At 40.7% G+C, this 15,610-nt stretch overlaps 1 long non-coding RNA gene across 1 annotated transcript; it reads right to left on the reverse strand.

Moving 5' to 3' along the window:
- Positions 1–12,181: 12,181 nt before the first annotated feature.
- LOC309505458 lies at positions 12,182–14,092 on the reverse strand. Its single transcript, XR_014208445.1, has 3 exons — positions 13,764–14,092; positions 12,844–12,877; positions 12,182–12,594 (listed from the first exon to the last, which is right to left on the reverse strand). It is a non-coding gene; the product is annotated as an uncharacterized lncRNA (long non-coding RNA).
- Positions 14,093–15,610: the final 1,518 nt, after the last annotated feature.

Genomic DNA, 15,610 nt, shown 5'->3' on the forward strand with positions numbered 1-15,610 from the left:
GATTATAGGGCGATAGAAGATCCGTTAAATAGACTGGAGCTAAGCCGTTTAGGGCTTTATAAGTCAGTAGCATTACCTTGTAATTAATACGGAACTTTATAGGTAACCAATGCAGTGATGATAAAATCGGTGTTATATGATCATATTTTCTTGATCTCGTAAGAACTCTAGCGGCGGCATTTTGGACTAACTGTAGCTTGTTTATTGAGGATGCAGGACAACCAGCTAATAAAGCATTACAGTAATCCAGTCTCGAGGTCATGAATGCATGAACTAACTTTTCTGCATCAGAAACTGATAACATATTACGTAGCTTAGCAATGTTTCTAAGGTGGAAAAAGGCTGTTTTTGTAACATATGAAATATGATTTTCAAAAGACAGGTTGCAATCGAGTATAACACCCAGGTCTTTTACTGTAGAGGATAAAGTAACAGGACATCCTATGATGTTAAAGTTGTATTGTGCGAGGTTTTGTGGGCGGTTTTTTGAACCGATAAGTATTACCTCTGTCTTGTCTGGATTTAATAAAAGAAAATTACGCGTCATCCAATCTTTTATATCTTTAACACACTCTGTCAATTTGGAAAATTTAGCGTTTTCATCCGGCCGTGATGAAATATATATTTGAGTGTCATCAGCATAACAATGGAAACTAATTCCATGTTTCCTTATAATATTTCCAAGTGGCATCTTATATATTGAAAATAACAGAGGGCCTAATACAGATCCCTGCGGCAGATCCCTGTGTGTGCGTGTGTGTTCAGGGCTGAGCATGTAACTTATGTGTAGCAAATTAGCTCTAAATAAATATTAATAATCAATCATAACTTGTTATAATTGATTATGAATATTTGGATCAGTTAATAGAATTAACTTAAAGGGTTAGTTCACCCAAAAATGAAAATTCTGTCAGTAATTATCATAGACTGTAAAAAAAGATGGACGACGCCCCTTCGCTCTCTTCCATTGATGAGAACTGAAGCCGCCAGTGTCCCGATATGGCGCTGACATATTGGAACTTGAGTCTGCGCAGTAGCGATCTCGGGACCAGACCTGCGCAGTAGTGAGCAGGAAGTAAAGCCGCGAAATCAACGCTCCGCCCTCACTCTCGCAGAATGCACTCAGGGAGAGTGGATTCCGCACACTTTTTTAAAAATGGATTGTTAAAATAAAGTAAATACAATCTCCTCAGTCCTCCGAAGATCACGAAAAAATGTCCGTTGGTGCTTCAGTGACTACTTCGGTCAGAGAACCTGTCAATCACAGCTGTCAATCATGACGTTACACCACCGCATCACGTAACTAACTAAAAACCAACTTAATTTTTAAACAGACACTTGAACTTACATCAGCGTGATAAAAACGACAGCAAATGAAAGAAACCCGGTTTGGAAAAAAGATATTTGAAGTGTATTTAATTGTTTAGTTGGTCTCACGTCCCGTTGAATAACACGGGGAGGCGGGGCTTATGACCTATACTAGGACCAGTCACCGGGGGGCGATCGAGACGTTTTGGCTTCACTTTTCAGGGCTTGTGCAGCACGCTTGGTAATTATTCACCCTCATGTTGTTCCAAACCCGTAAGACCTTCGTTCATCTTCGGAACACAAATTAAGATATTTTTGATTAAATCTGAGAGCTGTCTCACTCCTCCATAGGCTTCTAAGACATTATTACTTGCTGGCCCAGAAAATGCATTAAAGACATCGTTAATATAGTCCAAGTGACTCCAGTGGCTCAACCTTAAGTTTATAAAGCGACGAGAATACTTTTTGTGCGCAAAAAAAACTAAAATAACGACTTTATTCCACTATTCATTTCCTTCTCTCTGGGCCTCGAGTCTTTTCACGTAGTGAAATAGCGCAGCGCTTCTGTGTTGTACGTCACACGCATCACACACATGACCAGCGTCGGCCAATAGTGAGCCTACGTGGTGACGTGCAACACAGACGCGCTACGCTAAAACACTACGTGAACTCACTCGAGGCCCAGAGAGAAGGAAATGAATAGTGGAATAAAGTCGTTATTTTTGTTTTTTTTGCGCTCAAAAACTATTCTCTTCGCTTTATAAACTTAAGATTGAGCCACTGGAGTCACTTGGACTATATTAACGATGTCTTTAATGCATTTTCTGGGCCAGCAAGTTATAGTGTCTTAGAAGCCAATGGAGGAGTGAGCCAGATATAGTTAAGCGATAACTTGTTGTGATTGGTCGTAGTGTTATCCAATCGCGTGCAGTGAGATTTTCAAATGCATGCTTGGTGCCGGCCCTCGAGCTGGCCGAGCTTCATTAGTCGACGCCAGACCATTAATCTTTCAGATTTAGGTCTGGATTTCCAGGCTACTTCTCAGCAAGAATTAAATGAGAGTCACAACTCCCTGCAAATTCCTTTTGGGGTCGTAAAAAGTCTTATCAGTCTTAATGTGTCCTGTAACAGGACACCGGGTTCTGCCAGTGTGTTAGTTTTGGGGGACGTTTCATAGGCCTTTGTTGGGAGAGTGAGTTTGCTGGATTATTCATTAAATATAATGAATAATTTGTGTGTGTGTCTGATGGGTCTAGATGCTACAAATGGATCTGTGTGTAAGACCGGTGCGCTGGATCACTCAGCAGTAAACCGGTCACAGCTCAACCTTCACGTCACTCAATCGGAAGGTCTTCTCTTCGGTCGCTGATGAGGGCAAAGGCTCTGTGTCTCCTACACACGACTCTAGACTCTATTCCTCCAGCGGAGACTGAAGTGTGTTGAGCAGATGGTGACAGTCTCTGTGAAGAACGGCTTTATTTCTGTGCTGTGATTCTCTGTTTAGGCTGATGACAGGCGTCAGTTGTTCAGCATCATGTGCTGCATTTATATAAAGCTCTGTTTTATTCAATTGTGCTTGGTTAGAAGAACTGTAAAGTTGTGGAACTGTTCTGGCGAACTACTTGTTAACTCTTTCTCTGCCATTGAGGGAATTTTCCATCATTTGTGACACAACACTTCCCAGACATTGAGTGAATTGTCCACTGAATCTCCGGATCAAAACGCAGGAGAGGTAGATATAAGCACGTAAACCTATTTTCAATTGCTAAGTTCGCTGAACAAGTCATCATACACAATCCTTTGGATGAACGCAAACAGAATGATGAACATCCATCCCTATTACTCGCGCAGTCTCGTCATGCGCTTTGGTTTCTCTGTAACTATTCACTTGTTTCCCTGGTGCATTGATTACAAATCCTGCCAGTATGTATCGATCTTGAAACATGCATTTCTGAATAATAAATTAAAATGCAAAAAATCGAATTAATCGCAGCTCTCTTGCTGACTCACAATAGAGCTATATTCACACTCAAACCATTGATAAAGCTGCCAGCTCCTAACGTGGCCACTACTGCTGAAATAAAACGCTTCCAGTGCACAGTCCTTTCATTGTTTCTATGATAAAATAGTGCCATTTTCCTTCTATCATTGATTATTAGGGCGAGCAGAAGGCATTTAAGGGGTCTTACAATATAGCCATTTTTCTTTATTTGCATATGAGACTATGAGGAAATGGAATGCATTAGATAATAATGTAATATTTGGATTAATTTACTTACTCAGGGTTCCCATGATCATTTTAAACCAAGAGAATGGTTTATGCCAAGGCCAGACAGGGCCAAGCTTGACGACACTCCCCAAAACTAGCACTGTAAAATTCTCTTATTGGAGCTTCAATTTCAAAGATGTAAATATTTAAATATTATATTATACTTCATTTACATTTAATACATGGTACATGTATTTGTCATGAACCGTACGGATGTCATACATTCAGTCACAGGCGATCCACACTTCGATCCAGAAGGGGGCGCAGCAATGCAACGCTGTTTACTAACAGTACAAAGCACAGAAGAAGAAGAAGAAGAAATGAAGATCGGTAGGCCCATAGATATCATATAATAAAGGCTAGATGTCTCGTCCACGCTGCTGGCCAATGGAGGTCGACATCCGCACACGGCGGCCATCTTGCCACAGGGAGCTCGCTCACTCGTAACATTGTGTTAATGGTGCATGTACTTTTTAAATAACCATAACTTGCTAAATTTTCTACTGATTTTCAAATGGTTTGGTTTGTTATAAACGTCAGAGATGTAGTTATGACACTGCATAGGCCTACTTATCAATAAATATAATATTATATATTTAAACATGTTCAAGCATCCAGAATTATAGCCACGTTAATAACGTTTGTAAGAAACCAAACCGTTTGTAAATCCGTCAAGATTTCAGCGAGATAAGAGGATTTGTGTTCGTGCTGATCACTCACCTTACTTCAGATACCACAGAGCTCGCCAGAAAGCTTCCCTGTGACAAGATGGCCGCCGGTGTGATGCCGTTCGAGACTCCGCCTTAAGACATCTAGCCTTATATGGTCCTTCAAGGTCGCATGGAGAGGCGAGGTATCCAGAGCACATCAGCTGACCACAGGGGTTCCCCAGGGTTCAGTTCTTGGTCCCCTCCTCTTCTCCATCTACACCACATCACTGGGACACATCATACAGGCACACGGTTTTTCCTACCACTGCTATGCTGATGACACACAGCTCTTCCTCTCCTTTCAACCAGATGATCCCACAGTAGCTGCACGGGTCTCAAGCTGTCTGGCGGACATCTCCACATGGATGAAGGAACACCACCTGCAGCTCAACCTGGCAAAGACTGAGCTTCTCGTCCTCCCTGCCAATCCGTCTCTACAGCACGACTTCACCATCCAGCTAGAGTCATCATTAATCACCCCATCAAGATCGGTCAGAAATCTTGGAGTAACGTTTGATGACCAGCTGACCTTCACAGATCACATTTCAAAGACAGCTCGATCATGCAGGTTTGCACTGCACAACATCAGGAAGATCAGGCCTTTCCTAACTGAGCATGCAACACAACTTATCGTCCAGGCCCTGGTCATCTCTAGGCTTGACTACTGCAATGCCCTTCTGGCTGGACTCCCAGCATGTGCGACCAAACCCCTACAGATGATCCAGAATGCTGCAGCTCGTCTTGTCTTCAACGAGCCCAAGAGGGCCCACGTCACTCCTCTGTTCATCTCTCTGCACTGGCTACCTCTAGCTGCTCGCATCAAGTTCAAGGCACTGACGCTTGCTTACAGAACTATCACAGGCTCAGCTCCCTCCTACTTTCACTCACTCCTACGAGTCTACATCCCTACCAGACACCTACGATCGGTCAACGAGCGACGTCTCGTGGTTCCATCACAGAAAGCCACAAAATCACTTTCCAGAACATTCTCATTTACAGTTCCATGCTGGTGGAACGCTCTCCCCACCCTCATCCGGAATGCAGAATCCCTGACAACATTCAAAAAACAGCTGAAAACCAATCTCTTCCGTGAGCACTTAACCTTATAGAAAAAAAAAAAAAAAAAAAATAATCCTTTCCCTTTGAAACATCACTTATCAGGCTTAGGCTACTCTGAATAATACCTGAACTTCGTATTTTGAGCACTTCCTGCGTTGTTGTTGCTTTTGCCTCTTTATGATGACTCGCTGAACTTAGTCCTAATTTGTAAGTCGCTTTGGATAAGGGCGTCTGCTAAATGACTAAATGTAAATGTAAATGTAAATGTATATGGATATCTATGGGTAGGCCTATGTTTACATCTCTCAACCAGTGTTTCAACTGTGGAAAGATATCAATAAAAACAGCTTGAGAATAATATCTCATTACAGTTACCTCAGGCGTTTAGTGTCACAGCAGGATAGTTCGCTAGAGAAATCAACTCTAGAGAGAAGCATTTTGTATATGCACTATATTAGCATATTCATGCTTAGCCTGTTAGTAATGTCTTAATTATTATGACCGCCGCTAGCGTAGCTAGCCGGTCATATAGGGATTGTCAAAGTTTTTTTTTTTTTTTTTTTTCGTCACCTTACTGAATTTTTCGTCAACGATACCAGGGACACCGAAGCACCGGGGAACATGAAATTTGGTGGGCATGTAGCCCCACTAGACTTCTATGGAAAAATTCCGTTTGGTCCCCGGGGGCCACTCCCCCCCCGCGCTGGGCCCCCCCAAACCCCCAAAAATGCAGTTTTTCCTAAATAAGTACCTGAACCGTGGCACCGAGGATGAAGAAATTTTTATGGTATGTTGGTCTACTAGACTTTTACGGAAAAATTTCGTTTGGTCCCTGGGGGCCACTCCACCCCCGCGCTGGGCCCCCCCAAACCCCAAAAAATGCAGTTTTTCCTAAATAACTACCTGAACCGTGGCACCGAGGATGAAGAAATGTTTGTGGTATGTTGGTCTACTAGACTTTTACGGAAAAATTTCATTTGGTCCCCGGGGGCCACTTCCCCCCCCCCACGCTGGGGCCCCCGTAAGTTTTTCGTCAACCATACCAGGGACACCGAAACACCGGGGAACATGAAATTTGGTGGGCATGTAGCCCCACTAGACTTCTAAGGAAAAATTTCGTTTGGTCCCCGGGGGCCACTCCCCCCCCGCGCTGGGCCCCCCCAAACCCCAAAAAATGCCGTTTTTCCTAAATAACTACCTGAACCGTGGCACCGAGGATGAAGAAATTTTTATGGTATGTTGGTCTACTAGACTTTTACGGAAAAATTTCGTTTGGTCCCCGGGGGCCACTCCCCCCCCGCGCTGGGCCCCCCCAAACCCAAAAAAATGCAGTTTTTCCTAAATAACTACCTGAACCGTGGCACCGAGGATGAAGAAATTTTTATGGTATGTTGGTCTACTAGACTTTTACGGAAAAATTTCGTTTGGTCCGCGGGGGCCACTTCCCCCCCCCGCGCTGGGGCCCCCGTAAATTTTTCGTCAACGATACCAGGGACACCGAAACACCGGGGAACATGAAATTTGGTGGGCATGTAGCCCCACTAGACTTCTAAGGAAAAATTTGGTTTGGTCCTCGGGGGCCACTCCCCCCCCGCGCTGGGCCCCCCGAAACCCAAAAAAATTCAGTTTTTCCTAAATAACTACCTGAACCGTGGCACCGAGGATGAAGAAATTTTTGTGGTATGTTGGTCTACTAGACTTTTACGGAAAAATTTCGTTTGGTCCCCGGGGCCACTTCCCCCCCCGCGCTGGGGCCCCCGTAAATTTTTCGTCAACGATACCAGGGACACCGAAGCACCGGGGAACATGAAATTTGGTGGGCATGTAGCCCCACTAGACTTCTACGGAAAAATTTCGTTTGGTCCCCGGGGGCCACTCCCCCCCCGCGCTGGGCCCCCCAAACCCAAAAAAATTCCGTTTTTCCTAAATAACTACCTGAACCGTGGCACCGAGGATGAAGAAATTTTTATGGTATGTTCGTCTACTAGACTTTTACGGAAAAATTTCGTTTGGTCCCCGGGGGCCACTCCCCCCCCGCGCTGGGCCCCCCAAACCCAAAAAAATTCAGTTTTTCCTAAATAACTACCTGAACCGTGGCACCGAGGATGAAGAAATTTTTATGGTATGTTCGTCTACTAGACTTTTACGGAAAAATTTCGTTTGGTCCCCGGGGGCCACTCCCCCCTCCCCGCGCTGGGGCCCCCGTAAATTTTTCGTCAACGAGACCAGGGACACCGAAGCACCGGGGAACATGAAATTTGGTGGGCATGTAGCCCCACTAGACTTCTACGGAAAAATTTCGTTTGGTCCCCGGGGGCCACTCCCCCCCCGCGCTGGGCCCCCCCAAACCCCAAAAAATGCAGTTTTTCCTAAATAACTACCTGAACCGTGGCACCGAGGATGAAGACATTTTTATGGCACATCAACCTAGACCATAATCACTCATTTGTGATTTGCGCCCCTCCCATAAAAAATGAAAATGCAATATTATTCTGCTTTAATCGCCCCTATCTTCAGTGGAGATGTTCAGAACTGCACCATATTTCATGTGTATGATTAACTTGACAACCTCTGGGGGTATCCTCTGCTAAGTTTTGTAGAATTTCATCCATGGGGGGGTATAAAATAAATTCATTTATGTGCACATTTAGTGACTGTACACTCATCGGCCTGTAGATGGTGCTGTTGAGCGAAGGGTTGCTGGTTTAGGATGATACTGTCACACACACACATGCAGGAATACAAACAAACGCAAGCATGCACACACACTGACATCCACACGCACAGACACACACCCATACACACACATACAAATCCACATGCACAGACACACACACACACAAACACACACGCGCACACATGTACGCACACATACATACACGCACAGACACACACACACACACACACACACACAGACACACACATACACAAATACACACACATACACACACACACACACACACACACACACACACACACACACACACACACACACAGACAGACATGCACATACTATTACTTTTTTTAGGTATATACATAAACACGCAATACAGCCAAATTACTCCACGTCATTTATTTTTGTGGAAAGCCAGTGCAGGCCTGAGCGGCGGTCATATTTTGTACCGCGATGCGGTACATCTAGTTTAATGTATGTTTAAATAAATGTGTCATAAAAACAAACTATGACAGCCACTGTGTAAATGATTATATTTCAAAAATGAATTGGAGTAGACAATTAACTTTATATATTATGTGTCTTATGTGCAATTTACAGTATTTTATTTTATTTATTTTTTTTCAGCGTTGACTTGTATCCAAAAAATAAATAGCAACTAAAAATAATAATTTGGGCTATGTTGTTAATTGTAACCTTTAATATTATAGTAAGGTGTAATTAAGGGCTCCCTGTATAGTTAACAGCATTAGCAGAGATTGATTTTTTTTTTTATCTTTCAGAAAATTTGAATAATAGAATTTATATAAACATTTGTTTAAAAAACACAGTTCAATTAAAAAAAAGAAGAAGAAGCAATTTTGTGTTTAGTTTTCTCCCCCCTGCTGTACCAAACCTATACCGAACCGTGACTTCAATACCGAGGTACGTACCGAACCGTCATGTTTGTACCGTTACACCCCTAATATCCAGAAATAAGTAACTTACAGTGACCAGAAACTCTTCAAACCTAGAAGATGTGAGCTGAACACTTGCCACCGCAGTGAAAAGGGTCCTTGATCTTCTAGGCTGTAGATGTGGCTCGGTTTCCGGTGGGATTTATTTCGCCTGTTTGATAAAAAACATGAATGAACGTCAAAAATAAATGACATTAAAATTGTTGACAGAAGTCTGATCTGAGCTCACTAGTCGCGTTTCCGTTACCCTTCAAATTGCGCATATTGAAATTGCGCATTGAAAATACGCCCAATGGAAACACGTCAATTTTGCAAAAACTCCCATTTATCGCAAAAAAGATTTCACGCTCGCAATAGGAGGTTTTTCAAGCAGTTTGAAAAAGGAATATTTGGAATAATTATTTAAGTTTTTGCGCATTTACAGGTCACCTGACGTAGACGACGCGGTGTGTTTGGACAGAAGACGAGACAGAGCTCTTCATTAAACTCATAAAAGACAAAAGTATCACAGGAATACAGGATTCTAAACAACAAAGAAATGCCACAATTTATCAAGAGCTTGAAGCCGAAATGAGGGAGAAACACCCAGAAACTCCTCATATGTGCCGCTCACAGTATAAGGGTCTTTCCTTACCATTAATGCTTGGATAACACGTCTACGTCTCCTTCCATTAACAATAATGGCTAGTGCCGTGACTGAGATATACTGTACGTAAACCTACCAACATCTGTCACCATAATTGTTGGAATGTCAGACTCATCGAGAGAATGACGTTTCAGTCACATAACATCGGTTAATGGAAACGCCGTCATTTCACAATCGTTTTTTATCTACATTTTGAGAATATCGCAAAAGTTTTGGGCAAATCTGTAATGGAAAGCGGCCACTGTGAGCCACTGAGGTTTGTGCTGATGTGTAGTTCAGAGCCGGAGCTGAAGACGTGGATGACCTGAGGAATCTCAGAGTAACTCCGCATTATTATTTCGTAATTCCTCACACCGACTCGGGTGTTGAAAACAGCTTCATCTCTGCCCCCCCTCATCGCTTGTTTCCCCATCCGTCATCGGGTCGCTTCTAATCAGTCGCCAACGGAAGGCAGGATTTACGGTAGTGTGTGTGAGGGAGCATTGGGAACGGGTAGTGTGTGTGAGGGAGCATTGGGAACGCACTGTAAATCACACTCCTGTCTCCTGCATTGATCGACACCAGCTCATTTAACGGTGCTGGCATTAACCTATTAGCTTAGTGTTTACCAGTATCCTAATGGTCACGAGCGGGTGTATTTCTTCACACATTTGATGTCATTGAATCCCGAAGGCCTGCAGTCCATTAGCACTGCGTGTCTGTGCATGTGAACCTGCAAAACCTCATAAAACCAAGCTTTGAAATTAGCCATTGATTTCTGGTTGATGGCAGAGATTTACAGCGGATGTCTGAGGCTGAGAGAGTTACTCATGTTTGTGAGCCACAGTGAGTGTCTTAATGTAATAAATGAGCCGTTGGCCCACAGCGAGAGGCTCTGCTTCACTCCACAGGCTTCTCAAGGTCTGAAAAGTGGACTGAAACAAACCATACAAATGAACCAATTTGATCAAATGCATAGGACATTATTGGACAGACTATTTGCTGCTGAACATGATTAATCAGCTTCTCTCATAGACTGGGATCCTCTTCTAGTATTCTAGTGATTATTGTCGCAGTATAAGATTCACCCGCTGTTGCTGTACGCTAGAAGAGAATTGGATGCTGTATTCAGTTTTAATGGTTGTGTGAAGTGTATTGGTTAGTTTTATTGTTGTTCTGGAGGTTGTGAGATTGAAGCTTTGGTCGCACCTGGACTCTGTGTTCCCCATTACACACTCTCTCATAAATCTGATGGACCTGCACCACAAACCGCCATAGTAATTTAACATAGCTCATTTCTGGCTGGAGCAGATTACACACACACACACACACACACACACACACACACACACACACACACACACACACACACACACACACACACACACACACACACACACACACACACACACACACACACACTCTCAAACTAGCATATACTGGTTTACAGGGACGTGATGGTTTTTATACTGTACAAACTGTATATTCTCTCCCCTAAAGGTCCTTGCACACTGAGTCCGAAGTTTTGTATGCATTTTTTCATATTCGTCATCCTAAAAATTCATACGCACAGAAACCTTGGTATTAATTAATTGCAAAACAATACAAAATAGAGTCTTCAAGCAGCGAGGATGATTTTGTTGTCCTCTCTCTACTTAAAAAGAGAAATAAAGAGGAAATATTGGGTCCATCCAATCCAGAGATTACGTAGAGAGGAAGGATAACTACACTGTAAAAAAAAAAACTGTGAAAAAACGGTATTATTCCGGCAGCTGGGGCGCCAGAAAATTACCGTAAAATAACGGCAAAAAACAATCTCGTTAAAATACAGTAATTTTCCATAATTAAATAACAGATTATATCTTTAATATTACATAAAATCTTATGTAATTATTGGGATTTTTAACGTTTAAAAAAAGTCATATACACCTTTAAAACAATTAAATACTGTAAATTTAAGGTTTTATACAATTATTTTATATAATAATGCTGTCTATCTACAGTAATTTTCTTTTAATATAGTTTTTCTGTGTAAAATAACAATGAAATTATGTATAAAAAATGCACACAAGTACATAAATTCAAATACAAATGTTTGTAAATTTACCGTTTTTATTTGTACCGATCCAATTTCACAACATCTCTAATTAAGTTCTTAATAATAGCAAATGTACAAATTGAACAAACACTAAACATCAAGATAAGTGATTGATAGGAAATAGATGCTTAGTATATAATTTAGAACATGTAAATATATCCACAATAAAAAGCAATTACCGTATACCTTTACAGTATAACTTATTTTAACATTTACAATTACATTTTATCCAAAGTGACTAACCAATTAAGATAATAATTAAAGATAATAAAAAGCAACAAGTGCAGTGACAAGTCCCAGTTAGTCGCACAGTACACATAGCAAGGTTTTTTTCTTTTTTAACAAAGATATAGTATTATTGGGTGAAGTGTTTATGAAAAAGATGGATCTTTAGCAGTTTCTTGAAAATGTGTTGAGTTGCGCCGGTCATTCCACCACCAGGAAACAGTCCAGGTAAAGGTCAGTGAAAGTGATTGTGTGTCTCTTTGGGATGATGGCACCACAAGGCGCCGTTCACTTGCAGAACACATGCTTCTGGAGGACACATAGATCTGAAGCAGTGAGTTTAGGCATAGGGCTACCTTTAAAGACAACTCTTGCTGCAGCATCTGGATCAGTTGCAGAGGTTTGACTGATACTGGAAGAGCTGCCAGGAGAGCATTACAATAGCCCAGTCTGGATAGAACAAGAGAGTTGTGTAGCTCCGATAGGAAGGGCCTGATCCTCCTAATGATAAGGCAAATCAGCAGGATCACAGCAAGTATGTTTTGGCTGAAAGTTGAACCATAAGCAGTTCTGTCTTGGCAAGGCTGATTTGAAGGTGAAGGTCATTCATCCAGCAAGAATTTTCCATCAGGTAGGCTGAGATGCGAGCAGCAACCGTCAGATCATCTGGCTGGATTAAAAGGTAGAGATATGTGTCATTAAGATATTAGTGATAGGAAAAGTCATGTTTCTAAATGACAGAGCCTAGTTAAAAAAAAGAAAGAAAGATGGGTGGAATCTAACACAATCGTAATCTTGCTGTAGCAAATCCAAACCTTGTGCATACTTTTAGTGCAATCATATGGAATCAGAAGACTGTTATGAACATATGGAATCAGAACCATTATGATTTTTATGTTTTAATGAATTCTTCCCATACCTTGTTTGCCATGATCATCTGCTTTCCACGTGACCTGAAATCACACACACACAAGTTATTTTAAAACTCAGTATTAGATTTACACATGTCAGAATATGTTCCATATTGGGACAATGCAAAAACTCAACTGACTATGATCTTGAAGCTGAGCTGGAAAGGCCAGCAGTAATATTTTGAGCTGCCATGTGATTTTAGCTAAGTTACATTTATAGAAAGTAACATTAAATGAATATGATTTACTGTGACCTAGACCTAGATACACCTAGGGGTTCATCATGTTGTATTCATATTCTAGTCTTCCTGTTCTAGGCTTTCCTGTATCATCAACAAGTACGTTAAGTTACAGACAGTATTTCGATTTCTTAACGGTCTTAATAAAGTTAGTCATGTTAACTATTACGAAATAAACAAAAGAAACACAGTAGGCCTATTTTTAGTAAAACTGTGGCTATTACAATGGTAAAAAAAAATCAGCTAAAAACGTGTTTACTACAATTTTACTATAATAAAATAAAGTTAAAAAAAAGTTTACAAAAAATTAAAAAAAATAAAAATTGAAAAATAAAGTTTTCAGTTTCCAGACATGGTTTCAAAATGTCCCGCCATTTAAGAGATTGGTTTAATGTTACTGACTATCATAACGAAGATTTTATACACAATTATGGACTTTAATATGAATAACAAGTCTACTAAAGATTGTTTTAGGTCTATAAGTTAACAAGTAAGTTAGAGTGGGTTCAACTGATCTTTCTTAACACAGATCGATAATTGAAAAGCCCCATGCTGCATTTGTGTTTTGCCCTCGACGCCAGTTATGACTGAACATAATTTAAGAATGCTAACGTTAGCATGGAAACAGTCTAACCACTTAACACAAATGTAATATAAAATATCATTTACATGTAGTATTAGACTCTTACCTCAGCCGTTGATCGGTCGGGATGAGGTCTGCTGTGACGAACCAGGCTCACTGAAAAAGGGCGCGTTATTTCCGGACTGACTGACACCAGACTACAACTAATATGTGTTCAGCAGCGCTCCTGCTCACGGCTGCTTCTGTCGAATACGATTATAGCTCTGAATTCAAATCTCCCGCTTGCCCTTGACACAGATCGACGACAGAGACAGATTTGTAGCTAACCGTTGTGGGCTGGGCGGGACTAAGCAACGAAACGTAATGGCGGATAATTTGAATCTGCGCGCGGCCGCGCGCGCGGGCACACACACACACACACACACACACACACACACACACACACACATTCAAACGCACACAAAGGCACGCAATGTGCAGCAACGCAGATTTGGAAAAACGATTCATAAAAGACATAAAATATAGGCCTAAATGAAATTTACGGGCAAATACAAATGATGATCAAAATGAACATCTATTTGCAAGACAAAATTAAAAGATTATAAATAATTAAATAGGCCTGCCTAATGTGTGGACAAATCTTAAAACTCACTTTAACCCCCACATGCTTAATAATCTTTAAGGAAAACATGTTAAGTGACTGCTGATTTCTGCAGTTATACCTTATTTTCTTTGTTTTCTAATTCCACAGAAATAATCTGTAAAATATTACTTAATTTTTTATGTAAAATTACACATAACCCTATAAAATTACAGATAATTTCCTTTAAAAAATGTTAAATTAATGTAAAACCACAATAAAAGCAATTACCTGTAAATTTAATAGTGGATCTTTAAATTACAACAAATATCTGTAAAATAACAGGTATTCACTGTATAATGACAAAACGGCAAAATTCTGTAAAAAATACAGACAGTTTCCTGTAAATTTACAGGTTTTTTTTACAGTGTAGGTTCGCTGTGGGATTATCCTGAGCTTACTTCAGGATGTCAGAGGCTCGGTTTGATGCTTTGCTAGCGATACTGGAACCACGTATTAAAAAGAAGACCACAAACTTCCATGAAGCAATCGATCCTGAACAGTTCTGGATTTTGGCGTCCGCTTGTACGGTGGCTCTGAATGGTCATAACACCTCTCAAAATGCTTCCTACGCATGTGAAAAACACAGAACATCGAAACCAGTCGGAATTGTTTTATGACAGAATAAAGTTTTGTAACGTGATTGACACAACGTGAGGTCGTATTTATTTTTTAACATTAACGAAAATTCTATTCTAAACTTCCACAATGTAATAACATGATCATATTAAAAAATATAAAATAATATTTTTACTAATATCAGGAAACTGGTATGTTTGGAGCTGCCGCTGGGCATTTCCTAATGCTGTACTTCATGTGCCCTTGATCAATTACGACAAGATTCGCTTAAGGCGAGACACTACAGGTGAATAGGGTAACATTTTTAACTAGCAGATATCACCATCAAACTTTCCCAGTTGATTACCTACATTAAGATGACTGTAATTTAATGTTTAAATATGCAAATTAGGCAATATCTAATTAAATATGCGCTCATTTGCATATATTTAAAAAAACGAAATCTAAGTATTGGATAAAGCCAGGTTAAAAATTATGTTTTCATTGTGTTCACATATTAGATGGGGAAAAAATTACAGAGGGATTTATGGATATCTACTTTTGTTTTCCTGTAAATCAGAAAATACTGTCAATAGCCTTAAAAAAATTATTTTCGCCATGTTTTTTGGAATAAAATGTTATATAAATCAGGCTAGGAATAATATATTTACAAATACCTCTGTAAATGTCTTCATAATATAACTAGGTGCAAGACTTGGTGTATATCGGTGCTACTGAAGTTGAGATTTCGGACT

The sequence above is a fragment of the Leuciscus leuciscus genome, assembly GCF_965113295.1.
Source record: "Leuciscus leuciscus genome assembly, chromosome: 9".
Classification (NCBI taxonomy): Eukaryota; Metazoa; Chordata; class Actinopteri; order Cypriniformes; family Leuciscidae; genus Leuciscus; species Leuciscus leuciscus.